The sequence below is a fragment of the Balaenoptera ricei genome, chromosome 10 (genome assembly GCF_028023285.1).
Source record: "Balaenoptera ricei isolate mBalRic1 chromosome 10, mBalRic1.hap2, whole genome shotgun sequence".
Classification (NCBI taxonomy): Eukaryota; Metazoa; Chordata; class Mammalia; order Artiodactyla; family Balaenopteridae; genus Balaenoptera; species Balaenoptera ricei.
Window position 1 is genome coordinate 44,743,387 of NC_082648.1, and position 18,191 is coordinate 44,761,577.

The window sequence follows — 18,191 nt, forward strand, 5'->3', positions numbered from 1 at the left end:
GGACTCCAGCAGGCCCTCCGGAAGCAGCACCCTCTTAACCTTCCTCTGCCCCCTGGTGGCCTTCCAGGAGCAGACGGCTGTTCCCGCCTAACCCGGGACTACAGTGCTGTGCTCTGATTCTCTGCCTTATAGCACCACCATCTGGCCAAAGCTGCTGATAGTCGGTTTCTCCACCCGCATTCACCTCCAATTTCTTTTCAACCTTCTCATTGGGCAGAGTTCATAGAATCATGGCCTCTTGGAGTGCAAACGACCTCAGTGGACAAAGTCCCATCCAGAGTTCATCTATGCTTGAAGTTCATTCTGGAGGGCCATGCTAGAGGTGAGGACAGAGTGGCAAATGACCATAGTCCAGCAGTCAAGGAACTGGCAATATGCATGGCAGGTGTGAGGGCCCAACCCCTGACATCTCCTTTGTGCCTAAGCTATGCCAGGCTTCCTGGTCCTGCCCTCCATCTGCCCCCAGCCCCCGACACACACACACACACACACACACACACACACACACACACACACACACACAAACACCTCTCACCCTCCTTCACCCTGGGTGGAAAGTCATCAGCCTCCTACGAGGTTCTCTTCCGGATTAGCTCAGTCCTATTAACCTATTAACACAAACTTTGACCCTGTCCACTTGACTCTCACCACACTTTAACAAATAATTGTGGGGACTTTCCTGGTGGTCCAGTGGCTGAGACTCTGCACTCCCAATGCAGGGGGCCCGGGTTTGATCCCTGGTCAGGGAACTAGATCCCACATGCCACAACTATAAAAAGATCCTGCATGCCTCAACAAAGATCCTGAGTGCTGGCAGCTAAGACCTGGTGCAGCCAAAGAAATAAATAAATGTTTTTAAATAAATAAATAAATGTGGGTTTTCCTTATTACCTAAGCAAGATGTGTTCACTGTAGAAAATTAGAAAACACAGATGAGCAGAAATAAGAAAAATTTTAAACCGCCAGAATACCTCCACCTAGCCATTGTTAATACCTTGATGTGTAGCCTTCAAGATCTTTTGTGGGTTTTTTTTTCTTTTCTTTTCTTTTGTTTTTTTTTTCACAAAAGTGAGATTGGATTGTACCCACTGTTTTGTAATCTCCTCTTTACACATCATATAGATAATGGGATTTTCTTCCCCTGTCAAATAAATATTATTTTTAAGGATTGAATAGTATCCCCTCAATGAATGGATACAGCATAATTTATTTAACCATTCCCCTAGTTTTGGATATTTACATTGCTTTTCGTTTTCTGCTATCACAAACTGAATTGCAACAAACATCTCTCTGGTCATTTAAAAAATAATTTTGCATTGTAAATGCTCCTGTGGGTGGCATGCTTACCCTGTTAAACTGTGAGGACCCCACAGATAGAACAGCCCCGCACCTTCTTCCCTCATGCAGAGCCACACTTGCAGTCACTGCGGTCCATCCCCTCCTCTCCTCCTGTAAGCACAGGGGCCAGTAGACTCACTTCTCATCTAAATCCCACCTGCTTCTGGTCTCAACTTCTCCAGGGCTCCCTCGTTTCTTACTTTTCTTACCTAGGACATAAATCAGTACGCATCTATGAATTAGTTTAAAAGTAAGGTGGTGTTTTTTACCATGGCATAGTGGAAAGAGCTTTGAAATCAGCCCAGACCTCAGTCTGAATTGCTTATTACTCATGGGTGTCACAGGGTGTCAGCCCATGCCACAGAACGATATGTCTCAGAAAGGAAAACTGACAGTGAACGCCTCTAGGCAGGGCACACCCTCCACGGTCTTCCATGGACTGCACAGTGCTATGTGACTTACACCACTTCACATATGTGCCTCTGAACCCTGCAGCATTTGAATTTGAGTTTGAGACCCGGGAAGATACTATCTCATTTGATCTTTAACAAGGACATTGTAAGGAGGGCAGGGCTGTGGGAGTAGTCCACTCTGAGTTAGGCAACAAGGGGGATCGTTGTCAGCAGAGAATTTAAAAACAATAAAACTGACTAAAAGTCTGTTTTTATTATCTTCATGCGTAGACAATTCTTTTTTATTTTGGGCTCGCAGGGTGAGGCATGCGGGATCTTAGTTCCCCAACCAGGGATCAAGCCCCCGCCCCCTGCAGTGGAAGCGCAGATTATTAACCACTGGACCACCAGGGAAGTCCCAAGCGTAGACAATTCTAAACAAGGTCAGTGAGGGAACTCCCTGGTGGTCCAGTGGTTAGGACTCGGCGCTCTCACTGCCAGGGTCCTGGGTTCCATCCCTGGTCCGGGAACTAAGAACCTGCAAGCCGAGTGGCGCAGCCAAAAAATAAAAAATAAACAAGGTCAATGATAAAATATTCCATAAGGAAATCTTTTGTTGGTCTAAGTGCTAAACAATTGCCGTGATGACTGTTGAGTTTTGATAATAAATGTGTAAGCTTCAAATGAACACACTTTCATTACTTATCTTTCAATGAACATAGTATTCTATATGCAGTGGATACCCAGTGTTTTCAACAATGATACCTGTTCATTTGGCGAGAAGTTTGTAACAGTTCAGAATTGTCCAAGCCCTTGCCCAGCCAGCCTTTGTGATAATACACCTTCCAGGGTTTAAATAGTAGATGAGAAATAGACAACGACCACACACAGTGATTATAAAGAAACAGCCCTTGGCTAACTCCAACTCTGCCATTCTATGTGGACATTTCCAACTTTTACTTGTGTTTAAAATTAAAAATAATGACTGAAAACTGCAAGGTATAATATTTTTGCTTGGTAAGTGTAAACTTCAGGTCATACATGATATGTTACACTGAATTTGAATAATATCTTTTAAAATAATATTTTTAAATTACTAATTGTTCTTAAGCTAAAAAGTGGATCAAGAAAAGAATGATTCTTTCTAAAAATAATTTTGTCCTGTAGAGGAAGGAGTTTCTGGGTATGCCACTGGAGAAAGACATGATTTCATTTTTTAGATATATTTATTATTGGCTAATTAGAATTATTATGAACTAATAATTTATTTCTTGGTTAATTAGCATTGTTACTGAATTAATAACATTTGCCCTACGATTACTGTATCAGAGTTCTCCAGAGGAACAGAACCAATAGGATATATAGAGATATATATAAGACAAGGTTTATTTATTTTGGTTTTTTTTTTGACCACACCATGCGGCATGCAGGATCTTACTTCCCCGACCAGGGATCGAACCCGGGCCGTTGGCAGTGAAAGCGCAGAGTCCCAACAACTGGACAACCAGGGAATTTCCAAGACAAGACTTATAATAGAAATTGGCTCACATGGTTATGGAGACCAAGAAGTCCCACAATCTGCTGCCTGCAAGCTGGAGACCCAGGAAAGCCAGTAGTGTTATTCAGTCTGAGTCCAAAGGCCTGAGAATTGGGGCCCAATGGTATAACTCCTGGTCTGAATGCAAGCGCCATTGTCCGAAGGCAGAAGATGGATGTCTCAGCTCAAGTAGAAAGAGCAAATTCACCCTTCCTTACATCTTTTTGTTCTATTCAGGCCCTCAGCAGATTGGATGACGCTCACCTAAATTGGTGAGGATGATCTTCTTCACTCAGTCTACTGATTCAAATGCTAATCTCTTCCCAAGACACCCTAACAGACACACCCAAAAATAATGTTTTACTACTGATCTGGGCACATCGTAGCCCAGTCAAGTTACGTAAACTCAATCATCACAATTACAAATTTGAATGGTAAAAAAGATATACAATGAAAAGTATGTCTTACCATATGATCCAGCAATTCCACTCCTGGGTATATATCCAAAGAAAATGAAAACACTAATTCGAAAGGTACATGCAACCCAGTGTTCATAGCAGCATTATTTACAATGGCCAAGCTGTCCATCAACAAAAGAATGGATTGGGAACTCCCTGGCGGTCCAGTGGTTAGGACCCAGTGCTTTCACTGCCAAGGGCCCAGGTTCGATCCCTGGTCAGGAAAGTAAGATCCTGCAAGCCACGTGGCACAGCCAAAAAAAAAAAAAAAATTAAAACAGAAGAATGGATAAGGAAAATGTGGTGTATACAATGGAATACTACTCAGTCAGAAAAAAGAACGAAATTTTGCCATTTGCAGCAACATGGATGGACTTGGAGGACATTATGCTAAGTGAAGTAAGTCAGACAGAGAAACACAAATAGTGTATGTTACCACTTACACGTGGAATCTAAAAAATAAAACAACTTCCCTGACGGTCCAGTGGTTAAGACTCCACGCTTCCACTGCAGGGGTCACAGGTTTGATCCTTGGTCGGGGAACTAAGATCCCGCATGCTGCAAGGTGCAGCCAAAAAATAAATACAAATTAAAAAATAAAATAATAATAAAACCAGTGAATATAACAACAAAAAAGAAAAGTAGGTCTTCCTACTATCCCAGATGCCCAGCACCATACCTTACTCCAGATGCAACCACTATTTACAGGTTTTTTAAGTATAGGTAGATATAATTTAAATCTTATTTTACAAATGAAGAAGCTGAGACTGAGCAAGGCTGAGTGACTGCCTGAGATCACACAGCTGAAGGAGTTAACAGAACTGAATGGAGGTCTTCCCTGACACCACACCGCCACCCTGACATCATCTCGAGTTCATACATATGTCCTGGATGTACCGCCTGGATTGGGGGCCCTCAGAGAGACAGGGCTACACATGCAACCAGCTCTAGGCCGTCCCAGCACTGGGCCACTGGACACTGCAGCAGGAGGCCTGGGACCTGGCCCATGATTAAGCTCTGTGTGGTGCTAGGCAAATCTCTTGATCTCCTCACCTGTCCTTCTCACTCACTGGGCTACGTTGGGACTCAAACAAGCTAAGTAGAAAGATGTTTGGAAAGCAAAAGTGTCACATGACACATATGAGGGAAGGGAGGAGGCAGATATCAACGACAGATTTAACTTTGTACTTTATTATGGACACACACTGTCCTTGTTAGATGTAAAGTTCCTAGAAGAGTGTCGCTTGATCACAGCCTCTCTTCTTTTGAAGAGGGTGGACTCCCGCTGCTCTAATGAGTCACCAGCCCAGTGCAGACAATGAGCCTGTCAAAGGGGCTCTGTGGACAAGGTTTGGGACCAAACAACATACCCAGATAGTGATACTTCTGTCAAGGAGCAGCACAGGGGTCCCAGTCAGCTGGGGCGCAGGACGGCTGAGCCAGGAAATTAAATCACAGGGAGTAGCCTCCATCCCCAAAGAATAAACACTTGTCCCCTGCTCCCGGCTGACATTCTATGACTGCACTGACACCTCTGCATCAGTTTAGCCATCACCACATAACAAAACACCCCAAGACTTAGAGGCTTAAAACAACAACAATTTATTAGGTCACAATTTTAGCTGGGCTCAGCTGGGCAGTTCTTCTGCTGGTCTCACCTGGAGTTGCTCATGTGGCTGCAGTCACCTGGACGAGGATGGTCCAAGATGGCCTCACTCACATATACAACGGTTAACTGGGACTGTCAGCCAGGGTGCCTCAGTTCTCCTCCATGTGACTCTCCAGAAGAAGAGCTTCTGGAGAAGAGGTTTCTTACTCAGTAAGGGCAGGTCCCAAGACAGTGAAAGTGGAAGCTTCTGGGTCTCTGGAAGTCTAGGCTCCAGAAGTCACACATTGTCACTTCTGACATATTTGCTGGCCAAAGCAAGTCACAGGGAATTCCAGATTCAAGGAGTAGGAAATTAGACTCTCCCTCATGGTGAAAGAGATGGAAAATATTTTGGTCACGGTGTTCAATCTACCGCAAGCTTTATAATCCATCATTCAAAAACTCTCATCAATTAACCAACCCACACTTATGGAACACCTAATATGCACTAGGTGTTGTGCTCAGTACCTAAGTATGAAAGAACTCTAAGACCCAGTATTAATTAATAATAAATAAATAATAATAATAAATTTATTTTCTTTATTATTATTTTTATTTTTGGCTGCGTTGGGTCTTCGTTGCTGCGCGTGGGCTTTCTCTAGTTGCTCGTCCACGGCATGTGGGATCTTCCTGGACCAGGGCTCGAACCCATGTCCCCTGAATTGGCAGGGGGATTCTTAACCACTGAGCCGCCAGGGAAGTCCCCCTTTCATTGTTTTGTTTTGTTTTGTTTTTCCTTTCATTGTTTCTGACTAGACTCATTTATAGCTCTGCAAGTTGGAAAAACTGATAGTAATGCAGATAATGTGGGGCCATAGAAATGCAAATGAACGTTGAGATAACGTGAGATGAAATTGGTTTCTGAATAAAAGAGAAAACAGGGGCTTCCCTGGTGGCGCAGTGGTTAAGAACCTGCCTGCTAATGCAGGGGACACGGGCTTGAGCCCTGGTCCGGGAAGATCCCACATGCCGTGGAGCAACTAAGCCCATGCACCACAACTACTGAGCCTGCGCTCTGGAGCCCACGAGCCACAACTACTGAGCCCACGTGCCACAACTGCTGAAGCCTGCGCACCTAGAGCCCGTGCTCCGCAACAAGAGAAGCCACGGCAATGAGAAGCCCGTGCATCGCAACGAAGAGTAGCCTCCGCTCGCCGCAACTAGAGAAAGCCTGCGTGCAGCAATGAAGACCCAATGCGGCCAAAAATAAGTAAATAAAATAAATAAATTTTTTAAAAAAGAGAAAACAAATTTGTTAAGGGCTTTTAAGTAGCTCACAGATTTCTAAGAGGGCCAGTGAGACACGCTCCATGGCTAAATATCCAGGGGTAAGGCCCAACCGGGGCAGCTGGAGAGAAAATGCCATTGCTACTCCTGTTCATCATTGATAGAGGTCCAGGCTGAATGATAGAGGCTCTGTTACTCCAGTCCTTTAATAGCCAGACTCTCCTACTGCCTTGCATGCCGGAAGACCAATTCTTTCCAGTGTGGCCATCTCCTCCCTCTGCTAAATAGTCATTCAACAAAATAATAATAAAATAAATTTAAAAATAAAATAAAATTGGTTTCTGCCTAGTAGAAAAGATGATTTCAAATTTTAGTACACATAGAATATTAACCAGTTTTGAACATATTAGCAACTTCATTTCAGCATTCCTGATTGCCTATAAATGTCTGCTCTTCAGATTCTCCTTTCAGTTGGTTTTAACAAATTGCAGGTTTTTCTCTTTAATTAGTGAGTTAAATAAAATCTTTGATATGTGTTCACTTCATGTTTGTGTGAGTCATTATTTTACTTTTTTGAAAATTATCCTACAACACAGCTTCCTCAACTGTAAAATGGTAATAATAATAGAACTTCCCCATAGGGTTGTTGGGCAGATGAAATTAGATAAAATATATGGATATATTGGGTTGGCCAAAAAGTTTTTGGGTTTTTCATGTTACAGAAAAGCCCGAATGAACTTTTTGGCCAACCCAATATTAGCAAAGTACCAAGCTCATAATAAATGCTTAACAAATATTAGCTGCTTTAATGTTGTTACTATTATTATTATTCAAAAGAGTTATCATTTAGTTGGGAAATCACACAAAACAGCAGCAAAGAGTTTAAGTACATCATTAAGCTCTAAACTGTGTGGCAAAGGTTATTAATCCTGGTGTTCAAAACAGGTTAATGGAGTCTGGAGTCATCCAGGAAGCCTTCCTGGAGGAGCAGTGGTCTAACTGGTCCTTGAAGGATGGGCAAGATTTGGGGAAGGAAAGAGAACGTGGAGGAGTTGGTCCCAGGCAAGGCAAGGCGAGGTCAATGTGGAAAAGAGTATAACTCGACCAGGATCTGTGACAGGTTCATCCCTAGCTCATTCCCCTGTTGCATTTACCTTTGGTTTGTCTGTTAGAGAATATTTCACTATTCATTTCTCCACTGACATACCATAAAAACATTAATCAGCTGAATTATATTCTTATCAATACCTGTCAAGAGCACACAATTAACTACAGATTTGTAAACTCCTCAGGGGCAGGGGGCAGGCCTTTAGCTGTTTCTCAAACACACTTCAGCATTAAAAAGTTTGAACTGGTAAGTGAGAAGGAAAAGAAGAAGAACTTGAGCCTGCTGCTGCCAAACAAGCTTGTCCTGATGAGCAACCCGACTGCTCTCTTGCCTAAGTCCAGAGTTGAGTTCAAGTTTGAAACACTACATGGCAAATCTCTAGCCAAAGCCCTCACCTGCCCCTCCTTTGATTAACAATCTCTAATTCAGGAAGTGGAACTATGGCATCTTTGGTGTCAGAGGCTGGATTTGGGCAAGAAAAAGCCCACCCACACTCCTCAAGCAGAAAGAGAACAGGGTGAGGGGGATCACTTTAGACCTTGAAGCCCTAGGCGTCCCAGTGGTTTTAGCACGATGAGCTCAGTCGGCACCAGGTGTGACCTGTCAGCCTCTACATTCTCTCCTGATGCAAGAGTTTTTCAAGTTGAGTATGCTATGAAGGCTGTGGAAAATAGAAGTACAGCTATTGGAATCAGATGGAAAGATGGCGTTGTCTTTGGGGTAGAAAAATTAGTCCTTTCTAAACTTTATGAAGAAGGTCCTAACAAACGACTTTTTAATGTTGATCGGCATGTCTGAATGGCAGTAGCAGGTTTGTTGGCAGATGCTCATTGTTTAGCAGACATTGCAAGAGAAGAGGCTTCCAACTTTAGATCTAACTTTGGATATAACCTTCCACTAAAACATCTTGCAGACAGAGTGGCCATGTATGTACATGCCTATACACTCTACAGTGCTGTTAGACCTTTTGGCTGCAGTTTCTTGTTAGCGTCTTACAGTGTGATGATGGTGCACAACTCTACATGATTGACCCATCGGGTGTTTCATATGGTTATTGGGGCTATGCCCTTGGCAAAGCCAGGCAAGCTGCGAAGACAGAAATCCAAAAGCTTCAGATGAAAGAAATGACCTGCCGTGATGTTGTTAAAGAAGTTGCAAAACTAATTTACATAGTACACGGTGAAGTTAAGGATAAAGCTTTTGAACTAGAGCTCAGCTGGGTTGGTGAAATAACTAACGGAAGACATGAAATTGTTCCAAAAGATATAAGTAAAGAGGCAGAGAAATATGCCAAGGAATCTTTGAAGGAAGAAGACAAATCAGATGATGATAACATGTAACATTTACTTCATTTACTTCTATTTAACTATTTAGCCCTTTGGATTATTACATACCCACTGACCAACTTTCATTAAATCTTTGTCTTGTAAAAAAAAAAAAAAAGAACAGGGTACAAGGCTGAATTACAGGAGGAGAGGAAAAACAAATGTGTTTTGGAGGAGAGGAAAAACGAATGTGTAAAATACGTCCTGGGGTTTATAATCTAATTAGGAGGATAAAATCAACCAAGCACACAACTAAATAGGAAACCAGGCCAAGAAGTCTTGGGACGATGTCTTGGGGTGGGTAAGCCTTCTCCTATGAGACTGAGAAGGTACAAGCTATTCTAAGTGAAGAGAATTGTGAGTAACAGTGGGAAAGCCCAGCGTCTGCTCTGGGCAAGGCAGAAGTTGGGGGTGACATAAAGTTGGAGAAGCCAGCTGAAGGCAGATTATGAAATGCTTTCAGTGCTAGGGAGTAGTGCCTTGGAAAGAAACAGGATGTGTATTAGTCAGAGTTCTCCAGAGAAAATGGAACCAATAGGATACACAGGGATAAATATAAGAGGAGGTTTATAATAGGAATTGGCTCACATGATTATGGAGGTTGAGAAGTCCCATGATTTGCTCCGTACAAGCTGGAGAACCAGGAAAGCTGGTAGTGTAATTCAGTCAGAGTCCAAAGGCCTGAGAACCAGAAGCACAGATGTCTGAGGTCAGGAGAAGATGGATGTCTCAGCACAAGCAGAGAGAGCAAATTCATCCTACCTCTGCCTTTTTATTCCACTCAGGCCTTCAGTGGATTGAATGATGCCCACCAGCACCATTGGTGGAGGTTATCTCTACCCAGTTTACCAATTCAAATGCTAATCTCTTCCAGAGATACCCTCACAGAAACACCAAGAAATGATGTTTTACCAGCTATCTGGTCATCCCTTAGCCCAGTCAAGTTGATATATAAAATTAACCAACACAGAGCCCAGGTTTAGGAAGATTCATCCAGGCAGCTTGTGCTGGGTAGAGTCAGACAATTCCTGAAGCAGTCCAGAGGGGAAAGGACAGTCACAGCTAGGGCAGAAGTGGTGGAGAGAGAGTAGAAGGCAAAGATGGGAGAGGTGGGTAACCACCCCTATTACCCTCTCCCTTGCTCACCAAGTTCCAGCCAAAATGGTCTCCTTGTTGGACTTCAAATATGCCAGGCATGCCTCCACACAGTGTCTTTGCCTTTGCAACAGTCTTCCCCGGAAGTATGTAAGTCTCATTCTTTCACTTCTACTCAAGTTCCCTTGACCACCAAATATAAAATAGCACCCTTCCCCCATCATGGCACTCCCTAGTTCTGTTACCTTGCTTTATTTTTCTCCATGGCACTTATCACCATCTGACCTAATATATATTTGTTTATTTTCTGCCCATTCCCAATAGTGTGCAAGCTCCATGAGGGCACAGATTTTTTTTAGTTCACCATCGTAGCCTCAGTGCCTAGAATAGGGTGCACAGTATGAATACTCAATAAATAACTGCATTGGTTTTAGATGGGCAGGTTAATGTGACATCAACAGTTTGAGACTGTGACATGCAAGACAGTAGTACCTTTAACAGAGATAGGAAAGTTGGGATAGAAAAATGTTTGTTCAACATGGAACATATTGAATTTGAGATATATGAGATTAATTGAAAATTCAGGACTAGTCCAGAGCAAACCTGCAGGGAAGTGGAAGGCAGAATCCAAATCTCCAAAGAGTAAAAAAAAAAAGCTGAGAGGAAAAAGGTTGAAAGGAGGAGCAGGATGGAGAGTCAGATACAAAGGGCACAACCATAGATGGTCAAGGCCATAAATGGGAAAGTAAATCACTAGGTCAGAAACCATAAAGAAACATTCAGGTTGAATATGAAATATGTCAGGAAAAGGTGATTGGGGTCAAGGCCATGAGAAAGAACCATTAGGCCTTTTACAGGCTGCATTTATCCGTGCTGGCTATAGGGAGCCAGGTAGGACTCATGGCTTAGCACTCAAGAGCTGCCCTCCACAAGTTAGACCAGGGCAAGAAACCCAGAGTTGGAGGCATCTACTGAGCTCATCAGGAGCTGTGATACAAAGATTTGGTCTCTGCCCCATCTGAACAGGAGTGACAACAGAAGCTTTGGGAACTGATGAGTCACTAAGGAAGAAAATGCAGAGTTCGAGTTGCAACTAGTGGCCCCAGGGTTAAACTGACCCCCAGGAATGTTTTATTTGGGCTACACAAGGTTTTATTTTCCAAATTAACATCTAGGTTTTTTTTTAATTTATTTATTTGGTTGCACCGGGTCTTAGTTGCAGCCAGCAGGCTCCTTAGTTGTGTCTTGCGGGCTCCTTAGTTGTGGCTCACGGGCTCCTTAGTTGTGGCATGAGAACCCTTAGTTGTGGCATGCATGTGGGATCTAGTTCCCTGACCAGGGATCAAACTCTGGCCCCCTGCATTGGGAGTGCAGAGTCTTAACCACTGTGCCACCAGGGAAGTCCCTAACGTCTACTCTTTTTTTTTTTTTTTTGGCTGCGTTGGGTCTTCATAGCCGTGTGCGGGCTTCTCATTGCGGTGGCTTCTCTTGTTGTAGAGCATGGGCTCTAGGCACATGGGCTTCAGTAGTTGTGGCTCGCGGGCTCTAGAGCACAGGCTCAGTAGCTGTGGCACACAGGCTTAGTTGCTCCACGGCATGTGGGACATCAGAGACCAGGGCTCAAACCCGTGTCCCCTGCATCGACAGGAGGATTTTTAAGCACTACGCCACCAGCGAAGCCCCCTAACGTCTACTTTTTTTTTTTAATTAATAGTAATCTTTTATTTATTTATTTATTTTTATATTTATTTTTGGCTGTGTTGGGTCTTCGTTTCTGTGCGAGGGCTTTCTCTAGTTGTGGCAAGCGGGGGCCACTCTTCATCGCGGTGCGCGGGCCTCTCACTATCGTGGCCTCTCTTGTTGCGGAGCACAGGCTCCAGACGCGCAGGCTCAGTAGTTGTGGCTCACGGGCCTAGTTACTCCGCGGCATGTGGGATCTTCCCAGACCAGGGCTCGAACCCGTGTCCCCTGCATTGGCAGGCAGATTCTCAACCACTGCGCCACCAGGGAAGCCCCACATCTACTTTTAAATGTTAGAATTTTCACCAGAAAACCCTTATTTCTGGTTTATCTTGCAGAAACTGGAAGATTTGGTGACACTGGGCTAACATTTCACTTGATAATAAGAGTCTGAGCTGAGTTGTGACTGGTGCCTTTAAAGGAAGTGTATAGGGTAGGCTAGGCTACAAAATAGAAGGAGCTTAGGATGAAGATTTGTTTCTTGTTCACTCAAAGTCCAGGGTCAGTCAGGCAACTCTCCAGAGCAGCTTTCCTCCTGGCAATGACTCAGGGATCCAGGCTGCTTACACCTTATGGCTCTAGTTCAACTTATGGTCTCCATGATCAGCAGGGAGCAGTAGCTGTTCAGATCAAGCTGCTCCATAGCTTTTAACATGCTTCCTACTTGATGGGACACAGCTCCTTCCTCTGACAGTCTGTCTGCCAGAACTAGTCACATTCCCCCCAGTAGGGAGCTGAGAAATGGGGAGCTTATGGATTTGGGGTGAGCAGTAAATGTCTCTGCCACAGGGAGCATGTGCTCTGTATGCAGTTTGCCACAATGCCTACCAGGCTGCTTAAATATTCCCATTAGCCGCCTGACTCCTGGAGGCATCTGCATCCATAGCCTTTGGGGCAAAAAGAGAGGAGGGCAGGAAGAGAACCTTGTGGAATGCTACCAGGGGCTAGCTCACAATAGAACCCTACACTGGCAGGTGTCTTTCTGCCTTTCCTCTCCTCCCCAAGGTAGCTGGTTATCGAGAGAACCCACACCCACACCTAGCCATCTCTTTCCCACTTTCCTGGGCACACCACTGAGGGATGCCTGCTTTTTCTCCAGAGATGAGGATTCAAAATGTTCTTGTGCTCCAGCCACTGCATATTTCCAATTCCTCATAGTCAAGAATACTCTTCTATATTCTATCCACTTTACTTCCCCTTGCATTGCGTTTTTCTGTTTACCCTTGTTCTGCAGAGCTGAGTAGGAACAGAGCTGCAACAAGAACCTGCACTACTAGGCTCTAGAAATTACGAATCCCCATGTAAAACGTTATTCAGGAAGACAATTTATGTGCTGTCCCTTTAAAGTGCTTGCTTTATAGATCTTATTTTTCCCCTCTGGCTTTTAAAATTATTATCATTTGTTCCTCCTTTTCTGCCTTCTTTTGGATTAAATAACTTTTTAAATCCCACATTAATTAATTTATTGGATTTTTAGCTATACTTCTTTGCATTATTTTTTTTCCAATATATGGGTTTAATTGGGAAGTAAAATTAAATGTCCAGCAAGAGGAATTAATTGGAACAAACTGTTTTTCACAGCTAAGCATAAAATTAAAACATAGCAAACCAGAAGAAGTGAAATAATTGGTTTATAATGAATTATAATTTTTAATCACTGAGAGCCCCCAAACCTACTCATTTTCCTTTTATAGTAAATTTTATTTTTAGATTAATTCTAGTTTTCCTTATTACAAATGCAATACTTACTACAGAATAATTAAGATACAATTAAGTGAAAAAAAGTCATAGGAAAATCACATGCCTCCAGATATTTTCATGTATCCAGATACCACCACTAATAAAACCTTGATGTTTATATTTCCAAATCCTAGTCTATGTTTAAGTTGTTTAAGTAAGTTTTATTGACTTTAGGCACACTATCATAGTTTACACAAGCATCCCATCAATTGTGAAACCCTAAAGGTTTCCAACTAACCCATTTTTTTTTTCTTTTTTTTTTAATTGGAGTATAACTGCTTTACAATGGTGTGTTAGTTTCTGCTATATAACAAAGTGAACCCGCTATATATATACATATATCCCCATATCTCCTCCCTCTTGCAGCTCCCTCCCACCCTCCCTATCCCACCCCTCTAGGTGGACACAAAGCACCAAGCTGATCTCCCTGTGCTATGCGGCTGCTTCCCACTAGCTATCCATTTTACATTTGGTAGTGTATTACTTCTCTGCTTTTTTTTTTTTTTTTTTTTGGCTGCATTGGGTCTTCGTTGCTGTGAGCGGGCTTTCCCTAGTTGCGGTGAGTAGGGGCTACTCTTTGTTGCGGTGCACGGGCTTCTCATTGCAGTGGCTCCTCTTGTTGCAGAGCACAGGCTCTAGGCGCTCAGGCTTCAGTAGTTGTGGCTCACGGGCTCTAGAGCACAGGCTCAGTAGTTGTGGTGCATGGGCTTAGTTGCTTCGCAGCATGTGGGATCTTCCCGCACCAGGGCTCAAACCCGTGTTCCCTGCGTTGGCAGGCAGATTCTTAACCACTGTGCCACCAGGGAAGCCCTCTGCATTATTTTTAAAGTTCCCGTTCTAAGGCTTAGAATATCTATCCTTAACCTTTCATAGCCTACTTAGAGTTAATATTGAATCTCTTCAGACAGAAGGACCATCACCCTTTACGCTATAGTTGTAATATACACATTACACCTAAATACATCATAAATCCCACAACACAATGTTCTAAAATTTGCTTTTAACAATCAGATGCATTTTAAAAAAAATTAAAAGGGAAAAAAGTCTTCTATATTTATGCAGCAATTTACGATTTCTGAAACTCTCCATTCTTTCCTGAAGATCTCAATTTCCTCTGGTGTCATTCCCCTCAGCTTTCTTCTTCTGGCACTCTAAGAATCTTGTTTCTCTGCTTTCAGGACTCTATAGTTCATGGGAAGCCCATCGCCATTCAAATTATTGTTCCCCTGTATATGATGTCACTTTTTTTCTGAATGCTTTCAAGATTTTCTTGCTATCACTGGTTTTCAGCATTTTGACTATGATAAGCCAATGCAGTTTTCTTTATGTTTACACTGTTCAGTGTTTACTGAGCTTCCCGAATCGTAACCAAATGTGGTTAACCAAATCTACAGTTTGGGGGTATTATTTCTTCAAATATTTACTATCCTATCTCTTTCTCTCCTCTCCTTTCGAGACTTCAGTAACATGTTCAATCTTTTGATATGGCCCACAGGTCCCTGAGGCTCTGTTCACTTTTTGTTTTCCAATCTTTTTTTCCCTCTCTTCAGATTTGATCATTTCTGTTGATCTGCCTTCAAGTATAGAGACTCTTTCCTATCATCTCTCTTCTGCTCTTAATCTCATCCATGAAATTTATTTCAGATATTGTATTTTTCAATTTGAAAATTTCCATTTCATTCTTTTCATATTTTCTATTTCTCTGGTGAAATTTCCTACCTTTTCATTCATTACAAGTATATTTTACTTTAACTCAACAAGCACAGTTATAATAGCTGCATTAAAGTCCTTGTCTGATCATTTCAACATCTGGCTCATCTCAAGGTTGGCCTCTGTTGTCTTTTCCCTCCAGAATGGGTCACGTTTTCCATGTTCTTCACATGTTGAATAATTTTGACTATATCCTATACATCATGAATGTTATGTTTTGAAGACTCTAGATTCTGTTATATCCCTCTGTGGCAAGCAGAATAATGGCCCTCTCAAAGATGACAACATCCAAACTTCTGGAACCTGTGAATATGTTATATTACACAGCAAAAGGGAATTAAGGCTGCATATGGAATTACAGTTGCAAACTGGATGACCTTAAAATAGGAAGATTATACTGGATTATCCAGGTGGGCCCAATGTATCACAGGGGTCCTTAATAGTGAAAGAGGGTAGCAGAAAGAAAAGCCAGAGTCAAAGTGATCAGTACAAGAAGGATTCAACCCAATGCTTCTGGCTCTGAAAATGTAGGAAGGGGACCATGAGTCAAGGAACATGGGCATTTATACAGAAGGTGGAAAAGGCAACGAAACAGAATCTCCCATAGAGCCTCCAGAAGGAACGCAGTCCTGTCAACACTTTTATTTTAGCTCAGTGAAACCCATTTCAGACTTCTGACCCCGAATCATAAAAGAATAAATTTGTGTTTTTCTAAGCCCCTAAATTTGTGGAAATTTCCTACAGCAGGAACAAGGAACTAAGGCATCCTCCAAAAATGTTCATGTTTTCATTTTAGCAAGCAATTAAATTGGTTGGACCCAAACTACACAGTCTCTCTCTCACATGAGGTAGACAGCAGCTCAGATCTCAGTTCAATTCTCTTTTTTTTTTTTTTTTGCTTTCCTCAGCTGAACAGTTCATGCATTCACGCTTCAATGACCAGCCAGAGACTTGGGCAGAGTCAACACTAGAATTCAGGCTCTCTTCTTTACAGTATTCCCTCCTGACTTTCTGAGACAGAGACTAAGTAAATGGCATCACCCAAGTGTTCATGTCAAAAAGTTGGGAGAGTTCCCTCTCCTGTGCCCTTCATATCTAATCAATCATGAAGTCCACTTCCAAAATATATCTGCATCTATCCCTTTCCATCTCTTCATTCATGCCTAAAACACCAACTTCTCTCATCAGGATTACACCAGGGTTGACTTATCCAGTAGGCACAGCAGGCACAATGCCTGGGCCCCACCATACTTTAAGGGGCCCATAAAAACATTTTAGTTTATTTTTAAATTATAAGAAAAAAATAGGAACTTCCCTGGTGGTCCAGTGGTTAAGACTACATGCTCCCAATGTAGGGGGCCCGGGTTCGATCCCTGGTCGGGGAACTGGATCCCGCATGCCGCAACTTTAAAAAAAAAGATGCTGCACACAGCAATGAAGATTCCACGTGTTGCAACTAAGACCCGGTGCAGCCAAAAAAAATAATAATAAAAATAAATAAATAAATATTTTTTAAAAAAAGAAATGTTTAGGTCAAAGAAAATGTATAATATTAATATATTGGTCTTTATACCAGGACAATCGTAAAATATAATTTTTAATACTGTTTTTTGGAGAAAAGGGCCTATGAAGGCAAAAGTACCTAGAGTCCATGAAAAGTCATTGTGAGATCCTGGCAGCAAGAACCTTTTAACTGGTCTTTCTCTTCCATTAGTGCATGTGTATAATCCACTCTCCATTCAGTAAACTGAGTAATCTTGTTGTCCTTGCTTAAATTAAAGTATGACTTCTATACAGTAAAGTGCACAACCCTTAAGTGTACAACCTGACGTACATAAATATACACTTATGTAACCACCACCCACATCAAAATACTAAGTAATCCTTTTCCAAATTTTATTCAGGTCATGACATTCCCTTGCATAAAATCTTTCCATGCTTTCCCAATCCACTTGGAATAAAATCCAAACTCCTAAACCTGCTTCACAGAGCCTCACATGATCCAACCCCTACCTATTTCTCAAACCTCATCTTGTACGACTCTCCCCCCTCCCTCACCAAACTCCAGCTACCAGCTTTTAAATTCCTCAACTTGCCAACATGTTCCTGCCCTGAAGCATTTGATCTGGTAGTGCATCCTCTATCTTCAGCTAAAGCTCTTCACGGGTCTGGCTCTTTGTAATTCAGATCTCAGTTTACATGTCACTTCCTCAGAGGACTTCCCTGACCATGCAATCTAAAGTTGCACAAAAACACTTTTATTAAGTCACCTTACTTACCTGCAGAGTGCTTATCATTTCTAATATTTTATTTATTCACTGCTTATTGTCTGTCTTTCCCTCACTGAACTGTAACATCCTTTGGAGCAGTTTTGTTCTCCGTTGTACCCAAAATGCCAACAACAGTGCCTGACACATGGTAAGCGCTCAATGAAAATTTTCATTGAATTAACTACTATCTATGATAAAAATATAGCATTAGCTAGAGGAAGCATGGATAGCACTCGGCTGTGAAATCCTAAGGGCCTGAGTTTGACTGAATTTAGTCGGTAAAATGAAGGATTAAAAGAGGTAAAAGCCCGTGGCAAGTAAGTGTTCAATATTTGTTACTTATTCCTTCTAAACATGCCCAATTAAAACCATCCTTAAGCAGAATACTGGGTTTGTTTTGCTTTAACAAAAAGCGATTTACAAAGAAACTCAAAATCTTCCCTTTCAGGAAACCAACTGTGGCACGCCCATTCTGGGTTCGAGCCAGCTGCCATTCGGTGCCAGAGAAATAGAACCTGCAAGCGCGGCCCCGCCCCTTCCGCACCGGCCGGAAGTCTGCGGATCAGGAGACCCCGCCCCGGGCTCAGACCCTGCCCCTCGTCC

General features: G+C 42.5%; 1 pseudogene; it reads left to right on the top strand.

Moving 5' to 3' along the window:
- The first annotated feature begins 8,281 nt into the window (after positions 1 to 8,281).
- LOC132372539 (proteasome subunit alpha type-3-like) lies at positions 8,282 to 9,140 on the top strand (annotated as a pseudogene).
- The last annotated feature ends 9,051 nt before the right edge of the window (positions 9,141 to 18,191 follow it).